This window comes from Mobula hypostoma, chromosome 9 (assembly GCF_963921235.1).
Source record: "Mobula hypostoma chromosome 9, sMobHyp1.1, whole genome shotgun sequence".
Taxonomy (NCBI): Eukaryota; Metazoa; Chordata; class Chondrichthyes; order Myliobatiformes; family Myliobatidae; genus Mobula; species Mobula hypostoma.
The window spans coordinates 145,411,260-145,439,097 of record NC_086105.1 but is presented as its reverse complement, the minus strand read 5'-3'; positions in this window follow the sequence as shown (position 1 = coordinate 145,439,097).

Here is a 27,838-nt window from a genome sequence, read left to right as displayed (position 1 = left end):
CTGTGGACCCCAGCCCTAAAACTTTCCTATTTCAGTTTCTGAGAGTTCAGAAACGCACTCAATGATAGAAAAGCTCCTGTTTCCCATCACTAACCCAACAGAGGGTGAGCTGTTCTGACAGATTCGGAGAAGAAATGATCAAGGTCTTTATGAAGGAGAAGCTGCATTTTAATAGCACCCTTTGCAGTCTGCCAAATCACTTTTGTAAAGAGGAGGAGGCCATTATAATTTAGGACCCTCAGCGGTCAATTTGTGCACAGCATGCTCCCATAAACAGGAATGTGATAATGATCAGGTGATTGGAAGTTTGCTGGAGAGGTAGTGATGGGATGCTTGGAGGTAACTCTTCAAGTGTGACCGTGGGATCCTTGTTTAATACTTTACCTTAGGTAAGTGTCTCCAATAGTTCAACACTCCTTCAGTCTTCCCTGTAAGGCCATCGCCTAATACAGGCGTCTGGAGCAGACCTCAAACTGTTGAACGTCTGAGACACTGCAAAACGCAATGGCTACTCACTTGTGCTTATCTGACACACAAAAAGAGATACACAAGATTCATGGGCTGCACACATAAAATGCTGGAGGAACTCGGCAGGACAGGCAGCATCTATGGAGGGGAATAAGCAGTCGATGTTTTGGGCCGAGACCCTTCATCAGTACCAGAAGGAAAGGGGGCAGATGCCAGGTTAAGAAGAGGGGAAAGGGGAAGGAGTACAAGTTGACAGGTGATCGATGAGACCAGGTGAGGGGGAAGATGGGCGGATTGGGAACAGGGGAAAATGGGCAGATTGGGGACAGGGGGTGAAGTAAGAAGCTGGGAGGTGACAGATGGAAGAGGTAAAGGGCTGAAAAGAAATCTAATTGGCGTGCACAGTGGACCAGTGGGGAAAGGGAAGGAGAAGGGAACCAGAGGGAAGTGATCGACAGGTGAGGAGAAGAGAAGAGATTGGCTTTATTTGTCACATGTACATTAAAACATACAGTGAAATGCTTTGTTTGTATCAAATAAAATCAGCGAGGATGTGCTAGGACATCCTGCAAATATTGACGTGCTTCTGGCACCAACGTCGCATAGTCACAACTCACTAACTGTAATTAACATCTTTTGGAATGTGGGAGGAAACCAGAGTACCCGGAGGAAACTCCAACAATCATGAGGAGAACGTACAAGCTCCTTGCGGACAGTGGCAGGAATTGAATCCTGATCTTACAAATGGGGCTGTAAAGTTTTATGCCACTGTGCCACCCCAGGGGGTGAGAGGGTAACCAGGATGAGAAATGGGAAAAGGGAGAAGGAGAGAAGGGGGGAGATGGGATTCACGGGTTATTGGGAAGCAGAGAAAGACACTGATATGAGCGTACCCACTCCAACTCTGCTCCGTAATACTGTTGAATATTCAAGCTGCAGTGGTACACAGCTTGTCAGTGACCTTTCCCTAAAATGTCATACCTACTGCTAGTTAAAGGGTATTATGGATTGTGATCCTGATGAAAGAGTACACTGAATTAATAAAATGTTAAACACAGCATTTGAGGCTCCATCCGACGCCTCTCGCACAACTGTTGGGTCTCACTGTTGATCCTGGACTTCTTTCCCTGTTTGCTCTAAAAACCTCGTGTAGCATAATGCAATGAATGCCAGATGACACATAACATTCATAATAGAAACTGTTCTTCATAATTCACAAACACCATCATTGTGTGGTGTTCACTGTAAAAGACATAGATATAGACATACTTTATTGATCCCGATGGAAATTGAGTTTCGTTACAACTGCACCGACCAAGAATAGAGCATAAATATAGCAATACAAGAACCACAAACAATCAAACAACAATATGCAAACTATGCCAGATGGAAATAAGTCCAGGACCAGCCTATTGGCTCAGGGTGTCTGACCCTCCACGGGAGGAGCTGCAAAGTTCGATGGCCACAGGCAGGAACAACCTCCCGTGACGCCCAGTGTTGCATCTCGGTGGAATATGGCCGAGGTCCAACAGCAAAAAGTTCAATATCCAGTCTACAAACATGTTCCTCGATCGTAATATGACCAGGATTGCACCGTCCGTTGTTAACCAGAACAGTAAGCCCCCAACTCCTTTACGCTTACTGCTCTCAGTGCACTTCCGGTCAGCCCGAATGGTCTGGAAGTCCACCATGGAAAAGTTATGGAAAAGACAGAGTCTGAGGTAATGATGTCAGTGTAAGGCGACTGCTTTTGGTTTGTTTATAATGGGAGTAAAGAGTTGCAGCTTTTGTTAAACACACAAAATGACTCTTGCATGTTTTATTCACAAAATCTTATGTTTGCATCGGGTCACAACCATGTGGCTGAGCTCTCCACTGGGACCTGTAGTGTGTCACTGTCAGAGAGCCAGGACGTAGGATGAAAGTAAAGCTTGTTTTTCACCAGCGTGAGTACGATGTGGCCTCCTGGTGTCTATAACCAGTGGAATGGTGTGTGTTACGTACCCCGTAACTGGGTTGCCAAACCAGTAGAAATGGACCACTTAGTTGGAGTCTGGTTTACTAGAAACTAATGAAGTTTTATTAAAGAAATAAGTAACACAGTACTCTAATCGTAAGGATATAAATCTAACAGGTTAGCAATGATAAAACACACATGTACACAGAACTAGGGTAATAGGAATCAACCAAGCTCTATCGCAGTCTAGGGGTAAAATGATCAGTCTCAAGTGACGCAGAGTTCAGTTCAGCTTAGTACAGTTCACAGTAATCGCTGTTGTGCTGTTGGGGAGAGAGAGAGAGAGAGAGAATGCAAATTTTGATTCAAACAGACCTTTGATATTCTTCGCAGTTAGCTTTCGGGCGGACCCTTTTTTATGTCTTCTGTGTTCACCGACTGTGACCCCTCCGTTCTGGATACGACCGTTCTTCCGCGGTGAACCTGACACCTGGGCAAGGGTGGACACACACACCAGGTTCCTGCTGATCGTCCCTTTTCACCCTGTCAGTCTATGGTCAGTTCCCTCGAACCAGACCTCTAACTCTCACCAACTTGTGGGGGCACACAGCTCTTCCAGGGTCTCGTTATCTCGTGATCTCGTGGTGCGTGTCGTGCCTTAGCGAACCTGTTCTTTTTATCCCCCTGCTGGGGTATCGCCTGTCCAGCAAACTTCAAACAGTTCCGGTTCAAAGCAACCAGTCTGTCAATACTCTGAAATGTGTTTCTTTCTCATTAATCTCTCTCTTCTCTCTTATTAGCATTTTGAATGTTTCTCCATTGTCTCCCTTATCTCTCTCATCAGCACCAATCTTCTGATAACTTGGTTTGTCGTCACATGTGACTCTAAGTTGCAATTTATCCTTGATATGGCGTCCATCGGTAAGGATCGCCATCACCCAGATCATGCCTTGTTCTCATCGTTACCATCAGAAAGGAGGTACAGAAGCGTGAAGGCACACACTCTATGATTCAGGAACAGTTACTTCCCCTCTGCCATCCGATTTCTGAATGGACATTGAACCCATGAACACTACATGAGGAGAATGTATAAATTCCCTCAGACAGTGGCAGATCACAGGTTATGTGACCATGCTGTCTGCGCCACCACTGTGACTGCTTTGATCACTTTACACTAAAATGGGCTTTTTGTTTTAATTGTGTTCCTTCTGGTATAATTCTCACTTAATTTATGTTTTTTTTGTGAACATTGTGACTCTGTTGCCATACGCCTGTGATGCGGCTGAAAGTAATTTCTCATTGCACCTGTGCATACATGGACTCATGCAGATGGCAATAAACTTGACTTTCACTTTGTCCTTCAGCCTGGTGGAGCCAAGATAAGAGAACATAACTAAAAATTGAACTAAAGTTTGTGTAAAGTGCATTGGAACTGGTTTATTATTATCACATGTACAAAAGTACAGATGAGACATAAGACATGGAGCAGAATTAGGCCATTTGGCCCACTGAGTCTGCTCTGCCATTTCATCATGGCTGATCTAATTTTCCACTCAGACCCAATCTTTTGCCTTCTCCCCGTATCCCTTCATGCCCTGACCAATCAAAAATCTATCAACCTCTACCTTAAGTATACATAAAGGTTTGGCTTCCACAGCTGCCTGTGGCAACAAATTCCACAGGTTCACCATTCTCTGACTAAAGAAGTTCCTTCTCATCTCCATTCTAAAAAGGCGCCCCTCTATTCTGAGGCTGTGTTCTCTGGTCTTTGACTCTCCCATCATAGGAAAAATCCTCTCCACATCCACTGTATCAAGGTCTTTCACCATTTGATAGTTTTCAATGAGATCATCCCTCATTCTTCTGAATTCTCGTGAATACAGGCTCGGAGCCATCAAACGCTTCTCACACGATAAGCCATTCAATCATGGGATCATCTTCATTAACCTCCTTTGAACCTTCTCCAGTTTCAGCACCTCCTTCCAAAGATAAGGGGCCCAAACCTGCTCACAATACTCCAAGTGAGGCCTCATCAGTGCTTTGTAAAATCTCAACATTACATCCTATTATATTCTATTGCCCTTGAAATGAATGCTAACGTTGCATTTTCCTTCCTCACCACAGACTCAACCTGAAAATTAACGTTTAAGGAATCCTTCACAAGGACCCTCAAGTCCCTTTGCATCTCATTTTATTGTGTTTTCTCTGTTTAGAAAATAGTCAACCCCTTCATTTCTACTACCACAGTGCATGACCATACCCTTCCCGACACTGTATTCCATCAGCCACTTCTTTGCCCTTTTGAACAGGCTCATTCACCTCCGGCATCATAAGAATCATTACAGAAAATCTCTCCTACCAAATGTAGAAAACATATACACCAGTTCATCTCCTTGTGACCGGAGAACACATATCATAGTACAATAGTCTCTTTTCATTCTGCACATTTTTATTGCACATTGGTAAATTATTACTGTATATTATTATTTTGTACTTTATTATTAGTTATTATTATTATGTTTATTATTATTGCTAAGTGTGTTTTTAAATGTTGCTGTTGTAACAAAATAATTTCCTACTCGGGATCAATAAAGTACTTATTATTATTATTATTATTAATCTGTCAGTCCTTCTGTATCCTCTCTACTCCCTCAAAACTATCTGCCCCTCCACCTGTATTCATATCATCTGCAAACTTTGCAACAAAGCCATCAATTCCATCATCCAAATCATTGACATATAACATAAAAAGAATCAGTCCCAACACAGATCCTTGTGGAACACCACTAGTCACAGGCAGCCAGCCAGAAAAAGGTTCCCTTTATTCCCACTCTTTGCCTCCTGCCAATCAGCCACTGCTTTATCAATGCTAGAATCTTCCCTGTAATACTATGAGCTTTTAGCTTGTTAAGCAGCCTCATGTGTGGCACCTTGTCAAAGGCCTTCTAAAAAAATCCAAATACACTACATCAACTGTTTCTCCTTTGTCTATCCTGCTTGTTATTTCTTCAAAGAATTCCAACGGATTTGTTAGACAGGTTCTTCCCTTGATGAGACCATGCTGACTACAGCCTATTTTATCATGTGCCTCCAAGTACACCAAAACCACATCCTTAACAATTGACTCCAACATCTTCCCAACCACTGAGGTCAGACTAACTGGCCTATAGTTTCCTTTCTTCTGCCTCTCTCCCTTCTTGAAGAGTGGAGAGACATTTGCAATTTCCTAGTCTTCCAGAACTATTCCAGAATCTAGTGATCAAAGCTTGTCTTTCAAAGATTCAAAGTATATTTATTATCAATGCATGTATACATTATACAACATTGAGATTTGTCTCCTAACAAAACAAAGAAACTTCAGAAAAACTATAAAAAGAAGTCAAATACCCAATATCCAGAGAAAAAAGAAACATATCATGCAAACAATAAATGCAAGCAAACAGCATTCAGAACTGAAGTCAACAAAGAGTCTGTCCACAGATCTTTGGTTCAGTGCAGAGCAGAGCAGTGAGCTGAACCGGCCCATCCCTCACCTGTCCTTTTCAATTGGGCCTGGTGTCTAAATCATCATCTAAACAAGGGGTTCAGTTGCCTCGATACTCTCTGGAGCCTGCCCCCACCACCTCGACTGGGCCTGTACCTAGTCTTCACAATTTGGCCTGGTGCTTAAATCGTTGTCCAAACATCGAGTTAAAATAGATTGCATTCTGTTTGTATAGATCCAGTTATTACACAGTGGATTGAATTAGAACAAGGTAAAACCGTAGCAATGCAGAATAAAGCATAAAATATGCTGAGAAGAGCAGTGCAGGTGAGCAATAAAGTGCAAGATCACAATGAAGCAAGCGCACAGCCAAGAGTCCATCTTATTGTACAAGAGATCCATTCAAGAGTCTGATAACAGTCGGGTAGAAGCTGAGCTGCCCTTCAATCATAGTCAGAAGCACATTTTCTTACTCCAGAGTGAAGAAGCAGTCAGCTGAAGGACAGAGTACCAAATATGGTATTGGTTTATTATTATCATACCCTCAGTGGCCACTTTATTAGATAACTCCTGTTCCTAATAAAGTGGTCACTGAATGTCCCCTCATGGTTTTCTGCCACTATAGCCCATACACGTCAGGGTTCGGTTATCACATGTACCAGGAGCAGTGAAAAGCGCTGTGCAGTTGGAGATGTTCGTCTGCACACCACTGTTGTAACATGTGCTTATTTGAGTTACTGTCACCTTCCTGTCAGCTTGAACCAGTCTGACCATTCTCCTCTGACCTCTAACAAGGCATTTTCACCCACAGAACAGCCACTTACTGTTTTATTTTTTTTGCTTTTGCAAGATTCACTGTAAACTCTAGACTGTTTTGTGGGAAAATCCCAGATCAACAGTTTCTGAGATCCTCAAATCATCCCATCTGATTAGATATTTACACCAACGAGCAGATGTACTTAATAAAGTGGCCACTGAGTGTATGTACTAAGACACAGAAAAAAGCCTGTCCTGCATTTGGGTTCATACAGATCAGATCATTGCACAGAGCATTGAGGTAGAACAATAGCAAATGCACAATCAAGTGTCACTTCTCCAGAGCATTGAGGTAAACAATAATCAGAATCAGGTTTAATGTCACTGCCATACTTGTGAAATTTGTTGTTTTATGCCAACAGTACATTGCAATACTTAATAATAAAAACTATAAATTGCAATAAGAAATATATATTTATTTATATTTGTATAATATGCAGTGCAAAGAGTGAGCAAAAAAAAAACACAATGAGACCATGTTCGTGGGCTCATTATCCATTCATACATCTGATGGCAGAGGGGAAGAAATTGTTCCTGAAACACTGAGCATGTGTCTGCAAGTTCCTTGATGGTCGTGATGAGAAGAGAGCATGTCCTGGGTAACAGGCGTCCTTAATGATGGATGCTGCCTTTTTGATCCATCGCCTTTTGAAGGTGTCCACGCTGCTGGGTGCAAGATCATAACAAGATAGAGGTCAAGAGTCCATCTGATCATACCAGGGAACCGTTTAATAGTCTAATTACCAACATTTAGAAAGGAGTCTGAAGACTCTTTTGTACTCGGAGTTAACATTTTTGAATGGTTTAGGGTTTGCTCCTTTCTCCTCTAATTGCCATCTGCCTGAACACCTCGGCAGGCACAGGGCTGCCAACTCTGCACATTAGAGGGTTCACCAAGGCTTCTCTGCAAATTGACCTTTGCAGATTGGATTGTGCAACGAGAGAAATTCCCTTCTCCATCATTGCTGCTTGTCACTTTAATGAGCACACGCACACAAAAACTCAATTAATCCGTCACTATCAATCTGCGTCTCCGACACATTTTAGGAAGTGAGCCCTCGGTGGATTCCTGTAGATTTCAATGAGATAAGTCTTTAAATCTCAGCCACAGAGACTTAATTGCGACTGTCCATACCTTGTCAGGTAGCACAGCAGTAAGCCTTAGAACATAGAACCAACACTCACAGGCCACTTTATTAGGTAAGGAGCAGAGCCCGACGTTGTCTTCTAGTGTTGTAGCCCATGCACTTCAAGGTTTGATGCATTGTACATTCAAAAATGCTCTTCCGCACAATGTGTGGTTATTTGATTTATTGTCACCTTCCTGAACCAGTCTGGCCATTTTCCTCTGACCTCTCTCATTAACAAAGCATTTTCAACTTCTGAACTGCTGCTTACTGGATGCTCTCTTCGGTTCTCGCACCATCCTCTGTGAACTCCACAGACTGCTGTGCATGAAAATCCCAGGAGATCAGCAGCTTCTGAGGTACTCAAAACACCCCATCCGGCACAAACAATCAGTCCACAGCCAAGGTCACTCAGATCACATTTCTTCCCCATCTGTTTGGTCCAAACAACAACTGAGCCTCTTGGCCACGTCTGCATGCTTTTATGCATTGCGTTCATGTCACGGTTAGCTGATTAGATATTAACACCAATGAGCAGGTGTACAGGCATACCTATTAAAGTGGTCACTGAGTTTAGTACAGAATAGCACAGTACAGACCCATGATTTGTGCTGACCTGTTAGCCCACTCTAAGGTCAATTTAACCCTTCCCTCCCACATAACCTGTTTTCCTTTCATCTGTATGCTATCTTCAAGTCTCCTAAATGTCCTTTATGTATCTGCCTCTACCAACTCCTCTGGCAGGACATTTCATGCACTCACCACTCACTGGGTAAAAAATATGCCTCTGATATCCTTCCTAAGCCCTCTCATATTAGCCATTTCAGCCCTGGGAAAAAGTCTCTTGTTGGCCAGTCTATCTATGCCTCTTATCATCTTGTACACCTCTACCTTACAATGCCTGAGTGCTGGGTGTGGAGCGAGGGCACGCTTAGGTTGGTGGGACGGTGTGGCAGTTCATTTGACTGCTTTAACCTGGATGGTGTTGGGCTCCTTGAGAATTATAATCGCTTGAGTCTAATTACTGTATGATTACCAATTTGAGTCACATAATGTGCTGAATAAGTCAGTTTACTGAACGTTTAATAAAATCCAGTAAGAGAGAAGTCAGAAAGTGAATCCATTAGAAATAATACCGGAAGTTAGTCTTTCAGCCTAACAATGTTTATCTCGGGATTGTCTTCGACTCAGTTTTTCTCATGTAGGTTTTTGACTTAGTTGTAATGCTTTTTTTATACAGTACTGTGTAAAATTCATAGACACATATCTCTAGCCAGGGTGTCTAAAACTTTTGCACATTACTGTTGTAATTTTATGAATTGCACTGTACTGCTGCCACAAAAAAACATAACATACGTGGGTGATGGTAAACCTGATTCTGATGTGGGTCTCTATTGTGGACTGAGGGTGGGAAGGGGACAGGGAGAGGGGAATCATGGTTGGAAAAAGGGGAAGGGAGAGGGGAGGGAGTGGGAAGCACCAGAGAGACATTCTGTAATAAACCAAATGTTTGGAATCAAACGGACTTTTCTGGTGTCTTAGGGTGTGTCTTTACCCTCACCATCCCCACCCCTGGCACTCCCCTCTCCGCCACCTATCCCACACTCCTCCCGTGGCGCTCCACCATCATGTGTGTGTGTGTGTGTGTGTGTGTGTGTGTGTGTGCCCAAGACTTTCGCACAGTACTCTGTGGTGTATACCAAGTTTCATCATGATTTAGTTGATGGATTTGTAATTGTATGTGGCAGGTTATGGACCCGGTTGCTATGGAAACAGATTATGAATACAGAGATCACAATTGTGTGCTGGAAAGTTGTAAACGACTGCTGGAGAAGAAGAATGAAAAAGATCAGAAGGCTGAAGAGATTTTAATCCTAAGAGATTGGCTTTATTTGTTGCGAGTACCTGTACATTCAGTAGTCATTTTAGAATGTATCCTCTTTACCAAATGAAGTGGTCACTGAATGTACTGTATGTCCATGGTCATCTGCTGCTGTAGCCCAGCCACTGGTACAACCAGGGGTGCTTTTCTGCACACTACTTTTATTATTGCGTGGTTATTTGAGTTATGTTGTTAACTCAAATGCATGGTTCTGTTGACGTCCTGTCAGTTTTAAGCAGTCTGGCTGTTCTTCTCTGACCTCTCTCACTAACGATACATTTTTGACCACAAAACTGTCGCTTACTGGATTTGTTTTTTGTTCTTTGCACTGTTCTCTGTCAACTCGAGAGGCTGCTGTGCATGGAAAATCCCAGGAGATCAGCCCCTTCTGAGGTACTCAAGTCACCCTGTCTGGCACCAGCAATCATTCCACGGTGAAAGTCACTTAGATGACATTTCATTTGTCCCCATTTTGATGTTCGGTCTGAACATCTTGACCATGTCTGCTTGCTTTTATGCATTGAGTTGCTGCCACATGATTGGCTGATTAGATATTTGCTTTAACAAGCAGATGTACTGGTGTACCTAATAAAATGGCCACTGAGGGTACATTGAAACAGCAAAAATGCACTGATTCATTCAACAACCAACACAGTCTGAGGATGTGCTGAGGCAGTCCTCAACTTACTAACACTAACCTATATCTGATTTGGAATTTGGGAGGAAACTGGCGCACCTGGAGGAAGCCTACGTGGTCACAGGAAGAATGTACAAACTCCTTACTGACAGTGGTGGGAATTAAAACATTTCACTGTGTGTTTGGAAGTTTTGATGTACGTGTGATAAATAAAGATAATCTTAATTTTCCTCTTTACATGTACTTGTGCATATGGCAATAAACTCAACTTTGATTGGAGGAAAAACCAAGACTTATGATTGGTAGAGTCTGTCTGTGAACAATCTACATCAGGAACGTTGTCACAGAAACATATAGAACCTAAATGCATATGGAATCAGTGAGCACTACAGCCCAGAAACAAGCCCTTTGGCCCATCTAGTCTTTATATGCCTGGCTTTCTGCCTAGCCCCAACTACCTGGACTATTCCTCTCTCACCCATGTACCTACCCAACCTCCTCTTACCTGGAATGATCTGCCAGAGGAAGATGCAGAGGTGGGTACAACTTCTATGTTTTGAAGACATTTGGACCGTACGTGGATAGAAGTTGTTTAAGGGGTATGGGTCAAATGCTGGCAAATGGGACAAGCTGGGATTAACACCTGGATCAGCAAAGACAAAGATTCTGAGGTGAATCCTAGAACTTCTGGGCTCTCCAGCTGCTCCCATCCCTGTCAATCAAGACAGAGGACAGGAACACGGCTCTGAAGCAGGAGATTAGACCTGATCTTGTTGAATGCAGAGCAGGCTTAAGGGGGAAATATTTCTTTTATTTATTTAGCGACATAGAGTAGAGTAGGCCCCTAGGGCCCTTTGAGCCATACTGCCCCAGCAATCCCCAACAAACCCAGTTTAACCCTAATCTAACCTCGTGACAATTTAAAATGACCAATGAACTGACCTGATACATCCTTGGACCGTGGGAGGAAGCTGGAACCCCTGAGGAAAACCTATGCATTCCACAGGGAGGGCACACAGAGATTCCTTACAGAACAGCGTAGGAATTGAACTCTGAACTCTGGAAAGCTGCGAGCTGTAATATTGTTGTGCTGACAGCTATACAACTGTGGCATCCCAGGATGTCCTGCTTACAATTCAAATTAATGTACTGATTCAGTCAATCTATTAAATTCAAAGCAAATTTATCATCAGAATACATATACGTCACCATATACTACCCTGAGATTCATTTTCTTGATTCACAGTAATACAAAGAAACACAATCGAATCAATGAACACATAACAAAGACGGACTAACAACCAGTGTGAAAAAGACAACTAATTATGCAAATACAATAAATACAAAGCATAATAATAAATAAATAAGCCATAAATATTGAGAACAGGAGTTGTCGAGTCCATTGGTAGCGGAATCAGTTCAGTGTTGAGAGAGTGAAGTTATCCACGCTGGTTCACGCCTGATGCTGGAGGGGTAATAACTGTTCCCGAACCTGGTGGAGTGAATCCTGAGGCTCCTTCACCTTCTTGCCGATGGCAGAAGCAAAAAGAGAGCATGAGTGGATGGCGGGGAGCTTTGATGGTGGATACCACTTTCCTGTGACAGTGCTCCTTGTAGCTGTGTTCTTTGGTGGGATAGGCTTTACCCATGATGAACTGGTCTGTATTCACTGCTTTTCGTAGGTTTTTCTGTTTGAGGACATAGGTGTTTCCATACCCGGCTATAATTAAGTACCAAGCTAGATATCAAGGAGCAGAGATATTACTTTCATTCAATGTACAAACCTCTAATAAAAATATAAAGTTAAGTACAAGTATTTGAAAGTTTGTTCTTCTGCCATCAGGCAAACGTTACAGGAGCATCAAAACTAAAACCACAAGGCTACTAAACAGCTTCCTCCCACAGACAGTCAGACTGCTAAATAGCTGCTCCACCTGACTCTGCTTTGGGCACTTTTAACTTGCACTGGACACTTATAACTGATTTTAACTGACATGTGGCTGTTGTGTTTTACTATTTATTGTTACATGTTTTATTTAGTGTTGCGTTTGTTATGTTATGATTGCACTGCCCCTGGGAAACGCTGTCTCATTCTGCCCTGCAGAGCTGATGTACGGTTAGAATGACAATAAAGTTTTTTGAATCTTGAATCTTTGAATCTTTGAAGTTAGGTCTTTATTCTTTGGAGCGTTGAAGGTTGAGGGGGGACTTGATAGAGGTGTTTAAAATTATGAGGGGGATTGATAGAGTTGACGTGGTTAGACTTTTTCCATTGAGAGTGGGGAAGATTCAAACAAAAGGACATGAGTTGAGAGTTAGAGGACAAAAGTTTAGGGGTAACATGAGGGGGAACTTCTTTATCAGAGAGTGGTAGCTGTGTGGAACGAGCTTCCAGCAGAAGTGGTTGAGGCAGGTTCGATGTTGTTGTTTAAAGTTAAATTGGATAGATATATGGACAGGAAAGAAATGGAGGGTTATGGGCTGAGTGCAGGTCGGTGGGACTAGGATAGGGTAAGAGTTCGGCACGGACTAGAAGGGCCGAGATAGCCTGTTTCCGTGCTGTAATTGTTATATGGTTATATAAGTACACACCACTTCTGATTTGTTAACCAGGCAAGTATCAATGTGTAGAGGCTTCTTATTATAAAAAAAAATTCTCCTTGTTGTAGCAGAGAGCTTTGTGTGTTCCTGACTCCCAAGAGTGAGGCCACCTGGAGCTTAACTCCTCGTAGGGTCATCCATGGCGGGAAGATCAAGAGGGAGATTTCAGACAAAGAGTGATCCCAGCCAAGACCTCAATGGTGGAGTTGGCGCAAGATGACAACACATCACAACGGCAGTGAGAGCGAAGGGCCTGCAGTCCAGTGCCCCGCACCCTGACCCCGATCTGTCAAGGACCGTGTGGCGGCTGCCTGTACGTCAGCCTCCCCACGTTAAACGAAGTCACGTTCTCGTTCTCCGTTATAAAAACGTGATCTGATTAGCAGGGCTATCTGTAAGTTGGAAGTTGATCGTTTTCTTCTTTGAAATCTACTCTCCCCAAGTAATTGTTCACGTTCAGTCTGGCAGGTGGGATTTCTGGCAAAAATGCATAACGTATGAAGCTGGCAGCCGGAATACAAAATACCGAGAGTGATCCCTGGACGGGATTTAACATTATTAATTCTCTGGGCCTCCAGCCAGCATCATGCCATGGCCACTGTGTTGTGGAGGTCTTTACAAACAGTGACTTCATCTTACAGAGATTATTAAAAATTAAAAGCATCCGTTAGTCTTGCGAGACCATGGATCTGTGCCTGGAAAGTCTTCACTCTCCAGGGCGCAGGCCTGGGCAAGGTTGTATGGAAGACCAGCAGTTGCCCATGCTGCAAGTCTCCCCTCTCCACGACACCAATGTTGTCCAAGGGAAGGGCATTAGGACCCATACCGCTTGGCACCAGTGTCATCGCAGAGCAATGTGTGATTAAGTGCCTTGCTCAAGGACACAACACACTGCCTCGGCTGGGGCTCAAACTCATGACCTTCAGGTAGCTAGTCCAATGCCTTAACCACTTGGCCACGTGCCCACAAACTTATAGTAATGTTTAATATATTGCACAGTACTGCAAAACAACAAATTTTAATGACATAGTGATATTAAACCCGATTCTGAAATAATTTACCTCCATTGGAGAGAAGTCATGATCGCGCCATGGCCACTGTGTTGTGGAGATCTTTACAAACAGTGACTTCATCTTATAGAGATTATTAAAAATAGTTAAACAGAAATTAACATGGCAATTATAGTATTGTATATATAGAAACATCATCATCCTCATGGTTGGGAACTGAAAGCCATTGTACATTGTATCCAGTAGTACAGATACTTCAGCCCAGATCAGGGGTTCCCAGCCTGAGGTCCATGGACTCCTTGCCTAATGGATTGGTCCATGGTATAAAAAAGGCTGGGAACCCCTGGCCTAGAAGGAAACATATGATGATAGCAACCAGAATACAAAGTTCAAAGTAAATTTATTATCAAAGTACATATATGTCACCACATACCACCCTGAGATACATTTTCTTGCAGGTGTACCCAATAAATCTAATAACCATCAGATTCTTTCATCTAAGGATCAATGAAAGACCATACGAACAAGGTAGACAGCTAAAGTGCAGAAGACAACAGACTGTGCAAATACAAAAATAAAGAAAGAAATAATAATAATAATAATAATAAATTAAAAAAAAGACAATTATTATCGAGAACATGAGATGAAGAGTCCTTGAAAGTGAGTCCACAAAATACCAAGAGTTACCCTGAATGGGATTTAATATTTCTGAGTTCCCCAGGTTTCTCGCCAGGATTGTGAAATGATCACTATATTATGGAGGAACTTGCAGTGGCTTCATCTTACAGAGATTATTACACACAGGTAGTTAAACAGAAGAGTCACAATGCTGTCTGACAGTGCATGGTGATTATGCAGTCATTATAATTACAATGCTGTACATATTCACAGTGGGTCCATACATTATCGTACAAATCATTCTACACTGCCTTTAGCAACCCAATTTTCTTCTCAATTCATAGAAACCAATGAGCATTAGATAAACCAGCCTCCCCTCCACAGCCTCTGTCTGCAATTTTCGCATTGTCAATAAAACAAAGACCCACCTACTCTGGACGTTCTCTCTCCTCTCCCCCTCCCATCGGGCAGAAGACGCAAAAGTCTGAAAAATCATACCACCAAGCTCAAGAACAGCTTCTATCCCACTGTCTTGAATGATAAGATGGACTCTTGACCTCACAATCTACCTCGTTATGATCTTCAACCTTGTCATCTGTCTGAACTGCCTTTTCTCTGTAATGAACGCTTTATGTGGTGGCTCAGTGTTGTAGCAGTTCAGGCAATGCTTTACAGTGTGCCAGCTAGAAAATTGGGGTTCAATTTCAAAGTCTGTAAGGAGCTTGTACGTTCTTGCTGTGACTGCATGGGTTTCCTCCAGGTGCTCCAGTTTCCTCCCACAATCCCACGATGTATGGGTTAGGGTTAGTAAGCTGTGGGCACGCTATGTTGGCGCTGGAAGCATGGTGCCACTTGTGGGCCCCTCCCAGCACATCCCCAATGCATTTCACCAGATGCAACACACACAAATGCTGGAGGAACTCAGCAAGTCAGGCAGCATCTCTGGAAATGGATAGGCAGTCCATGTTTCGGGGTGAGACCCTTCATCGGGACTGGAAAGGAAGGGGGAAGACACCAGAATAAAAAGGTGGGGGGGGGGAGGGGAAGAAGGTCACCTATAAGTTGATAGGTGAAGCCAGGAGCATGGGAAAGGTAAAGGGCTGGAGAAGAAGGAATCTGATAGAAGAGGAAAGTGAACCATTGGAGAAAGGGAAGGAGGAGGGGATCCAGGAGGAGGTGATAGACAGGTAAGAAGAGGCCAGAGTCGGGTATAGAGGAAGAGGGGAAGTGGAGGGTAATTTTTTTACTGGAAGGAGAAATCAATGTTTGTGTCATCAGGTTGGAGGCTACCCAATCAGAAAATAAGGTGTTGCTCCTCCACCCCCAGGGAGGCACAAGAGGAGCCCACGTACAAACATATCTGAACAGGAATGGGGATCGAAATTAAAGTCTTTGGCCATCAGGAAGTTCCACTTTTGGCAGCTGGAGCAGAAGTGCCCAATGAAACAATCCCCAATTTATGAACGGACTAAGTAACATAGAGGAGGCCTGCATCGGGAGCACCAGTGTCAATAGATGACCCAAGCAGATTCATAGGTGAAGTGTTGCCTCACCTGGAAAGACTGTTTCGGGCCCTGAATGGACTGGCATAACACTTTGGTTGCCTGCAGGGATAAGTGCCAGATTTCATTGTATGTTTCGATGTACATGTGACAAATAAAGCTAATCTTAAATATTTATTCTGCATTCTGTTATTGTACTTAGTACTGTCTCAATGCATTGATATGATGTATTGATCTGTATAGGTGGCATGTACAGCAAAGTTTTCAGCGTACCTCAGTGTTAGGGCATCTTTGGGGGTTAGGACATATAGCAAATAACTTCAGCCACCAATCTTCAGATCTGAATATGTACTGTAGATTAAATTTAAAATGCCGCTCTGGGTAATGGGTTCCTAGAGCTGTGATAACAGCAGTTAATTGAAAAACCAGAAAATGTTGATTGACATCATCTGGAGTGTGGGTGCGAAGGAGGAGGTGTGAAAGTTGTATGTAATTCAAAGGAAGCATTGTAGATACATTGTAACTATAGATTTGTCCTTTGATCTTTAGCAGGTCAAATGTCATGTAATGTTAGGTCGAGCAGGCCTCTTTCTCTGAAAGGGTCTCAATATGATGCTGGCAGGGTCTCATTTTATGTAGCTACTCTCTTCGTATTTCTTTTTTATTGAGATACAGTGCAGAATAGGCCCTTCTGGCCCTTCCAGCTGCGTTGCCCAGGAATCCACTGATTTAACGCTAGCCGCATCACAGGACTACGTATTTATAATGACCAATTATCCTACCAACCAGTACGTCTTTGGACTGTGAGAGGAAACCAAAGTTCCAGGAGGAAACCCTTGTGGTCATGGGGAGAACATACAGGCAGTGGTGGGAATTGAACTCCCGGTTGCTTGTACTGTGGAGTGTTGTGCTAACCACTACACAACTGCGCCACCCCATTTGCCGAATAAAGACTACTCCATATCTTTCTGCGATGTCTTTCTGGTGACTTTGTTCATGTGACAACTCTCAATGCACATGACAATAATATAACAAATTACCAATTTACCAAATTCTTTCTAATCCAAGTGTGTGTGGCAATAATCTTCACTCTTCAGCATCTCACAACAGCATGCCTGATTGGGTCTGCAATGGAGCTGCAATTCGTCAAGAAATAAGAGAAGGCTTTTGCAAAGGTAATATGATAATCACTGGAGACTTTAATCTGCACAGAGACTGCAGAAATCAAATTGGCAAAAATATAGTGTGACTTTGTGTAGGCTTTCCCAGAAAAACCCCTCTCTTTCCCATTGAATTCTATGTTATAAGTGGAGATGCACCCTTACGGGAATCTTCTTACTCTCCAAGTTCAAATTCAAATTTATTGTCATTCAACCATGTATGACAATACTGCCAAATGAAACAATGTTCCTCTGGACCAACGGACCAAAGTGCACAGCACAATATACATAGCTCACACAACACATGAAGTAATAGCACTACAAATAAGTTAACAAATATTGAAATATATTCAAGAAGACATTTAGCATAAGGTGACTTAACAAGTTACGATATAAACAGTAGAACTTTGCTTGTTTTTCATACATGATGATGCTTGGATGGTGTTAGGAAGTTCAGTAGTTTCCCATCATAATACTTCTTGTCCTAATGCTACGGACCCTGTGCCTTTTGGTGGGGAGGGGAGGTCAAAGAGATGGTGGGATGGATCCTTGACATTGCTAAGGACCCTGCATGTGCAGCATTCCTGATAACCATCTTAGATAGAGAGGCCCCAGTGATCCTCTTAGCAGTCCTTGCAATCCTTTGTAGGGACCTACAGTCCAATGGCTTGCAATTCCTGTACCAGGCATACCAGAACAGCAATGCTGCTGTCTGCAGACGGGACAATTTTCAGTGCACTGTAGGCAGAAGAGAAAGGATTGTTGTTTTAATTAACTGGAAACAGATGTGATGTTGTTTGATAACATTATTGTTGTTCAGGTATAAATAGAAGAGTTTTACCTTGTCAGTTTCCAATACAAGTACTTTAAGTGGCCTCTCGCTGTGAACTATGGCCTACGATTGTTGTCTTTGGTAAACCTGTTCTTTTCTCTGTGCTCACTTTGTTTCCTGGCATATTTATTCACATGCAGTCCATAACTAGAAATTTTTATAGTATTTCATATGTTTTTGTTGCCGGCTGGTGATGTGGTGGCATCAGCACCAGACTTCGAGGCGAGTAGACCTGGGTTTGAATCCAGACTTGCATGCTTTTCTTTCCTGCTAGCTTGAGCATCGAACTAGCAACTCGGCCTTGTAAAAAACAGATAAATGCTAAGGAAACAGCAAAGATGCCAGCCAATGCTGCACAAGGTGCGAAAAGGAACAACAACTATATGTTTTGGTAGAGCAATATGAACAACCTACGGACTCACTTTCAAGGACTCTGCGACTCAGATTCTCAGCATTATTTATTATTCGTATGATTTGTCCTCTTTTGCAATTTGGCTGTTTGTCAGTGTTCGTTATTTATAGTTTTTCATAAACTCTATTGCATCTGTTATTCGTGTAAATGGCCACAAGAAAATACATGTGTTGATAATAAATTTACTTTGAACGTCTGAACGTTCAATGCTGTAAGGTCAAATTTCCATGATGTAGGATTCCACTGGAGTTTCTTCAGTCAAGTTCACAGTCTGCATTTGGTTTGGATCTTGAAGTTATGCCTGATGGAACAAGCCAAGGAACAAGCAATTTTAGACCATGTGTAATGAGAAATTGCCAATTGGTATTAATTCATAATACAGTATTCTTGAAGAAAAAAATCATCCGAATATGCTTGTGTACTATCAACGTATGAGTGGCACACTTAAACCAAAAACACTATTCAAGGTTCAAAATTGTTTAATGTCATTTCCAGTACAAAAGTGTAACAGAGAACAAAATAATTGTTACTTTGGAATTGGTGTAGCACAAAAAAACACAATAAAATAAAGAATACGGCAATAAAAAGCACAATAAATACATAAAGTAGTTTAGATACGTCAGTTGATTATCTTTCCATAAAGTGATGCTAGGCACAGGTTAACAAATTTCACCACACATGCCGGTGATAATCAACCTGGTTCTGATTCTGAGTGCCTGTACATAAGGTGACTGACAGGAAATGATAAAGCAGTGGTGGATGGGGGTGTGGAGGGGTGGGTTAGTGGGTGGAGGTGTTGATCAGCTTTACTGCTTGGGGAAAGTAACTGTTTTTGAGTCTGGTGGTCCTGGCGTGGACGCTACGTAGCCTTCACCCTGATGGGAGTAGGACAAATGGTCCATGAGCAGGGTGGGTGGGATGATGTTACTGGCCCTTTTCCGGCAACTTTCTGTATAACTGTCCTTGATGGCAGGTAGCCTGGTGTCAGTGATGCATTGCGCAGTTCTGACTTCCCAATGTTGAGCTTCCTGTTCACCGCAGAGCAGTTTCTGTACCAAGCAGTGATACAGCTTTTAGGATGCTCCCTACTGTGCATCTGAACTGAACTGACGTAAGGACAAACCTCTAGTTATCTCAGGCAGATTGAGGCAATTAGGTTAAAAAATTTGGCAGTAACTAAACAACGGCAACTGCGTATTAAAGGGACATTCCTTTCAGGAATAAAAATGACAATGTAAAAAAAATTATCTATTCTTGACCAAACAAGGAAGTTAAGATGTTGGATAAATTGGTAAAATTAGAACTGATAAATTTGTTTATTATTGTCGCATGCTCTTTGAGGTGACGTGAAAAGTTTGTCATGCATTCTGTTGATACAGATCAGATCATTACACAGTGCATTGAGGTAGAACAAGGGAAACGAAAACAGTGCAGAATCACAGAGAAAATACAGTAACACACAATAACATGTAAGGTCACAGTGAGGTAGATTGTAAAGTCAAGAGTCTGTCTAATCATACAAGGGAACTGTTCAATAGTCTAATACCAGCGGGATGAAAACTATCCTTGAGCCTGGTAGTGCATGCTTTCGGGCTTTTGTTATCTTCTGCCAGATGGGAGAGGGCAGAAGAGAGAATATCTGCGGTGGGTGAGGTATTTGATTATGCTGGCTATTTTACTCAGACAGCAAGAAGGCAGAGTATACAGAGTCCGTGGAGGGGCGGCTGGTTTCTGTGATGTGCTGAGTTGTGCTCACAACTCTCCGCAGTTTCTTGCGGTCACCGCAGTTGCCGTATCCAGCCATAATGCGCCTGGGTAGAATGCTTTCTATGGCACGTTGGTGAAAGATGGTGGGAGTCAAAAGGGATCTCGCTGCTGAAGATGTACAGCTGGCTTGACTGTGGCATCAACGTGATTGGACCAAGGCACTTTATTGATGATGTTAATTTCTAATGTTGCTGAGGGGAATAATAGGCCAGAATATCAGAAATAAGAAATAGAGGTATTGCTAATGAGGGTAAAACCAAATAAACATTAAAAAAAAGATTTCAATAACCTCAGCAAGCCAGGCAGCATCTATGGAAAAGAGTAAACAGTCGACGTTTCAGGCCGAGATCCTTCATCAGGACTGGAAGAAGGGTCTTGGCGTGAAATGTTGACTGTTTACTTTTCCCCATCGATGCTGCCTGGCCTGCTGAGTTCCTCCGGCATTTTGTGTGTGTTGCTTTGGATTTCCAGTGCCTGCAGATTTTCTTATGTTTTTGATAACTTCAACATGTATTTGAAAAGTACGTATGGGAAGATAACACAGGACTGTTTGCATTAGACACGTTACAATGCAGAACGAGGGAATAATTGAGTTGTGAAAAAATCATCTATGTTTCATCTTTACAGCAATATTAGTATCTTTAGTAGGAAATAGTAGGGTATACATCTATACAAAGCTTGAAGTAATTAATGTCACTCAAGATGAATTACTGGATAAATTAATTGGTGTAAACCTCTTAAAGCTCCAGCACTTTCAGACATGCAGAGATAATGGGGACAATATTAATAAACTTCCAACATCGCTTGGATTCATCGTGACCCAAGAGGAGTGGAAGGTGGCAAATTTAACATCGTTATTTGGGAGTGAGATAATGGAGGAGCTACAGGCTGATATCAGCTTCAGGGAAAATGTTGTAAATTTAAGAAAATGGCAAAAGGGCACTTAGAGAATCAACAAATGATTAGATAGAATTAGCGTGATTGTGTGAAAAGGAAATAATGCCTTGTAAAGCTAATAGAATTTTTTGAGGAGGTAGATAAAAGTAGATGTCGTACATTGGGATATTAAGATGCAACAAAGATTGAAAGTGCAGTTATTATCGAAGTATATATACAGAATACAACTCTGAGATCCGTCATCACGACAAAACAAAGAAACACTATGGAACCTGCAGAGAAAAAGAACAAATTGCATAAAAGGCAAAAAGCAAGTGAACAACACATAGAAATTCAAAGCTCAAACCAGGAGTCCAGTTTGTATTCAGTTTAGTTCAGTTCAGTGCTGTGACGATAGCCAGTGCTGGCCATAGGGCATGAAAGTTTTTCAAAGTTCAAAGTCAAAGTAAATTTGTTATCATTGTACATATATTTTACCATATACTACCCTGAGATTCATTTTTGTGCAGGCATTTACAGGGAAGCTAAAGAAATACAGTAGAACTTAAGAAATAAACTTAAATAGAAACAAAGACAAACAACCCAGGTGCAAAAAGAAGACATATTGAGCAAATAAAAAAATAAATGATACTAAGAACATGAGTTGTAAAGTCCTTGACAGTGAGCAGTGAGTCAGTTCAGAGCTGAGGTGAGTGAAGTTATTCACGCCAGTTCAGGAGCCTGATGTTTGTAGTGTAATGTGTCTGGAATATCTTAAGCATTTATCTGGGTTTTGGTAAAATATCAGCAGCTCTTGAACTTTGATATTTTTATAAAGAATAACATTAAGACAGTATTCTGAAAGTCTCGGTGTGTCTTGTTTTATCATTGCAATATTGTGTATGAGCCACTGACTGACCCTGGATTCCTATGCACACGTATGTAGGTCGGCCAAGTGTCTGGGTAACTCAGCAGGAAGAATCCCCGATCAGTCAAAGTCAAAGTAAAATTTATTATCAAACTATACTGTCTGTTACCATATACTACCTTGAGATTCATTTTCTTGCAGGCATTAATAGGAAAATAAAGATATACAAGAGAAATTAAGAAAAAAATACCTAAACAAAGATGGACAAGCAAAATAGTGTGCAAAAGATGACAAATTGTGCAGATACAAAAAAGAATAGCAAGAACACGAGTAGTAATTCAGAGTGGTGGCGAATGAAGTTATCTGGGCCGAATCAGGAGCCTGATGGTTGTGATGGGAAACAGGCCATTTGGCCTATCAAATGCATACCGACCATCAACCACTTATTTTTTTGAAACCAGCATAGCTTCAATTAGATTTTTCCCACATTCCTATCAACTCTCCCCAGTCACTGACCTACTAGGGGTAACTAACCTACACAGCTGCAAGTCTTTGGGATGTGGGAGGAAGCTGGAGCACCCTTGAAACTCTCAGCAGTCACAGGGAGGACGTACATGTTCCACAGGCTTTACACATTCAGCGCACAAGGTCAGGATAGAACTTGGGTCTCTGGGGCGGTGAGGTAGCAGCTCTGCCAGCTGTGTCACTGAACCATAACATATGTCCAAGCTGAGTGGCTTGGGTGTAAGAACTTCAGTCAACCTCTCTCTTTATCTCATAGTCTGCCATCATAAGTTAGAGACACAGAACAAGGCCATTGGCCTAACTCGTCAATGCTGACCAATTTAGCAAACAGAGCTCATCCGTTTCACCAGCATTTGGCTTATATCACCCTGAACCTCTCCTATCTAAGTGGCTATCCAAATGGCTTTTAAATATCGTAATCAACCAAATATTGAAAGCCTAGATAAAAGGGGACATGGAGCGGACGTTTCCTATAGTGGGAATGTCCAGGACCAGAGGGCACAGCCTCAGAATAGAAAGACATCCTTTAGAATAGAGGTGAGGAGGAATCTATTTATCCAGAGGATAGTGAATCTGTGGAACTCATTGCCACAGATGGTTGTGGAGGTCAAGTCACTGAGTATATTTAAAGCGGAGGTTGATAGGTTCTTGATTATTCAAAGATTATGGGGGAAAAGCAGGAGAATGAGGTTAAGAGGGAAATAAATCAGCCATGATGGAATGGTGGAGCAGACTCAATGGGCTGAATGGACTAATTCTGCTCCGATGTCTTATGATCTTATGGCCTTACAAAACATGGAGTGAGCTGCCAGAGGAAGTGGTAGAGGTTGATACTGTTGCCGTAAGACCTTAAGACACAGGAGCAGAATCAGGTCATTCAGCTGATAGAGACTGTGCTGCCATTCCCACCTCCCTTTGTGTGAAAAAGTTGCCCTCAAGTCTTCTATAAATCTTTCTCCTCTCACCTTAAATCTGTTTTAGATTCTCCTACCCTGGGGAAAACACTATACACCTTACCTTTGTCCTTCATAGGTCTATTCTAAGGAGAAACCTTGTGTGGAAACAATAAAAACTGTTACCCTCTAAACATGAAAAAGGAATTAAGTGACTTGCTGTTTTAAATTGAGGATACGCTCTGAAAAATGATAGAAACAGAAGGTTTATTGTGACATTAGATACCCATTGGACATCAGGTGGTTGTGAGTCCAGCCTTAAATTTGAGCCTAATTAGTCACAGGGGAAATAATCTGCTCTGAACCTATTGGCTTGTTCTAAACGACTGCGCCAAGTTATTGCTGGCACTGGCTCCAAAGCCACTTAGCTGACTATTCACGGCTAACTCGGAAAACATGCGTTCTGCATGGGCCTGCTCAGGAAGGAAGGATGCTGTTGCCCAATAGATGTTGGCGCCAGCCATGGCTCTGACGGTGATGTGTAAACATCAAGTGGTTTTACGAAGAACACAACAGATGGCAATCCTTACCCTGCTAAATAAACAGGAAATTCAAACAGTTGGCAAAAAACAAACTGATGAGCGTTTTGTCAAGGTGATAGTCACGGGGTTGCTTGCTACACTGGATGCTGTCAATCTTTCTCCTAGGCAGTCACTCAAGGCTCAAATTTGACTGCTTTCTCCTCCATAGAACATAGAACATGGCCTCTTAACACTTCTCACCCGACTATCACCTCTTCCTGGGCCCACTCCCCCTTCTGTTCCTCCTGTGGTCCACTCTCCTCTCCTATCACATCCTGTCCTCTCCAGCCCTTTATCTTTTCTACCCACCTGGCTTCATCCACTCTCCCTAGTTTTTTATTCTGGTATCTTCCCCCTTCCTTTCCAGTCATGATGAAGGGTCTAGGCCTGAAACATCAACTGTTACTCATTTCCACAGATGCTGCCTAACCTGCTGAGATCTACCAGCATTTTGTGTGTGGTACATAGAACATGTTGTGGTATTTAATAATTTCAGTAATATTTAGAGGTAACATGAGGGGGAACTTCTTTACTCAGAGAGTGGTAGCTGTGTGGAATGAGCTTCCAGCAGAAGTGGTTGAGGCAGGTTCGATGTTGTCGTTTAAAGTTAAATTGGATAGATATATGGACAGGAAAGGAATGGAGGGTTATGGGCTGAGTGCAGGTCGGTGGGACTAGGTGAGAGTAAGAGTTCGGCACGGACTAGAAGAGCCGAGATGGCCTTTTTCCATGCTGTAATTGTTATATGGTTATATGGTTATATGGTTATATTTGAGTAATATTGTGAATATATTGTTTGCTTAAGCACTCTTTGCTGTTTATGTAATGCATTGAGGGCTATCTGCAAAAGTACATAAATGGCATATGTCATCACGTCATCACATGATACGTGCATGCCTTACTTAAAGTAAATAAACAAACTAAGACATATTTTCCTGGGCTCCTGTATTCTTGCTTTAAATTAATTTATTTTGGAGTTACAGAACATAGACCAGTACAGCACAGGAACAGGCCCTTCAGCCCATAATGTTGTGCTGAACCAAATGAATTAGTAATCAAATGACCAACTAAACTAATCTCTTCTACCTACACAATGTCCATATCCTTCCATTTTCCTCAGATTCATGTCTCTTCAGGTCGAATCGTTCGGACAGAGATGGCGCTCAGTACTCGGGGTCGGAGAGCTGATCAGAGCTCGAGGTTTTCGGATGACTCAGAGTCGGACCGTGGTCGGGCATGGCAGGGAGAGTTTTTCTTCCTTCTCCTGTCTGCGTGAGATGTGGGACATTTGAGAGACTTTGAACTTTACTGTGCTCATGGACTTCTTCATCAAGTTATGGTATTGTTGCACTGTTGTAACTATATGTTATAATTATGTGGTTTTGTCAGTTTTTTCAGTCTTGGTCTGTCATGTGTTTTGTGATATCACACCGGAGGAAACATTGTATCATTTCTTAATGCATGCATTACTAAATGACAATAAAAGAGGACTGCGTGTCTTCATAATCTAATCTAAAAATCGCTAATGTTTCTGCATTCCAGGCATCCACCACTCTCCATGTAAAAAAAACTTACCCCTCACATCTCGTTTGAAATTACCCCCCCTCACCTTAAACGCATACCCTGTGGTATTAGGCATTTCAACCCTGAGAAAAAGATACTGCCTGTGTACTCTTGCTATGTTTCTCATAATCTTATAAACCTCCATCAGATCCCCTCTCGACCTTGGCCACTCTAGAGAAAATATGAGCTCCTTCGATGTGGGTACCTGTTTGAAAGATTAAGCAATAAGCAGGGTCTTTGTCCAGTGACGAAAGGATAGGTCCAAAGCAACAGGAGACCAGATTCTGCTGAAAGTGATCAGCCCATATCAATTTTTTACTTGTAACCTACCCACACGTGGATACACTTGGTCCACACACCCACAGATGGATACAGACTCGTGCAGTTTTTGGTAAGTTGGTTTATTACTGTCACATGTTAAGTAAAATCACAATACAGACATTTTTCTAAGAATTCATGCCCTCTAGAATGCAATGACAATGTATATTTGCCAATTTGATTTACACTGTTTCTATGCATATTTAAATCTCCCATGATTGTCATATTAACTCTGCAACAATCCTCTCTTATTTCTTGATTAATTCTTAGCAGACCAGTGAGGAGTGCAGTTATAGACCGTAGAACTTATGCTCTACTCTCTCTACACCCATGAACGTGTGGTTACATACAATCCCATCTATAAATGTGCTGAAGATGCCATTGTTGGCAGAATCTCAGATAGTGACCAAAGGGCACACAGGAGCAAGCTATACCAGCTAGTTGAGTGGTAACATTGCAACAACTTTGCACTCAACATCAGCAAGACCAAAGACCTGATTGTGGACTTCAGGAAGGGTAAGATGAGGGAACACAAACTAATCCTCAGAGAGGGATCAGAAGTGGAGAGAGTGAGCAGTTTCAAGTTCCAGGGTGTCAATATCTCTGAGGACCTAACCTGGTCCCAACATATCAATGCAGCTATAGGGAAGGCAAGATCGGGGCTATTTTTCATTAGGAGTTTGAGGAGATTTGGTTTGTCACCTAAAATACTTGAAGACTTCTACAGATGTACTGTGGAGAGCATTCTGATTGGCTGCCTCACTGTCTGGTGTGGGGAGGGGCCTGTTGCACAAGACTGAAGAAAGTTCCAGAATGTTGTAAAATTAGTCAGCTCTGTTTTGGGTACTAGCCTCCGCAGTATCTAAGACATCTTCAAGGAGTGGTTTCTCTAGAAGGCAGCATCCATCATTAAGGACCCCCACCACCCATGACATGCCTTCTTCTCATTGCTACCATCAGGGAGGAGGTACAGAAGCCTGAAGGCACACACTCACTGATTCAGGAACAGCTTCTTCCCCTCTGCCATCTGATTCCTAAATGGACATTGGACACATGACCACTACCTCACAACTTCTTTATTTATTTCAGTTCACTACGTAGTTTAACCTAACTGTTTAATATACAGATATATAATTACTTAAATACAGTTTTTTTCTATATTTATCATGCATTGCAGTGTACTGCTGCTGCAAAGTTAACAAATGTCACAATATATGATGATAATATTAAACCTAATTCTGATTCTGCCCTTTTGCCAAATCGCCAAGCAGTTACCATATGGGGAGCATTCGCTGGGCAAGGGGAAGAGGTTCAGAGACTGTGTGAAAGCTAACATTGCACATGTCGGTCTTGCGCCAGAATGGCTGGAACAGAGAGCGCAAAACCGGAGTGGCTGACGAGCCTTGGTTAGGACCGCTCACGACAACCTGGAGAGTTTTTGAGCAGTACCAATCACTGCGTGAGAAAGAAGGAAAACACCTTGGACTCAGCAACCTCCTACAAACACAAAACAGAACTACATCGATCTATCTGTCATTGTCAGCCATGACGGACAACCAGTCACTTTATATAGAACATAGACTATAGAACAGAACAGTACAGTACAGGCCCTTTGGTCCACAATGTTGCGCCGAACTTTTCAGCTACTCTAAGATCAATCTAACCCTTCCCTCCCACACACCCCTTCATTTTTCTACCATACACATGCCCACTAAGAGTTTCTCAAACCTCCCTAATGTAACTGCTTCTATCGCCACACCTGGCAGGCTTCTCCATGTACCCACAGCCTTCTGTGTAAAAAACTGACTTCTGACATATCCGCTGTACTTGCCTCCACCCACCTTAAAATTATTCCCTCCCATATCAGCATTTCTGTCCTGAGAAAAAATAGTGTTTGCTCTCCACTCTGTCTATGCCTCTTATCATCTTGTACGCCTTTAA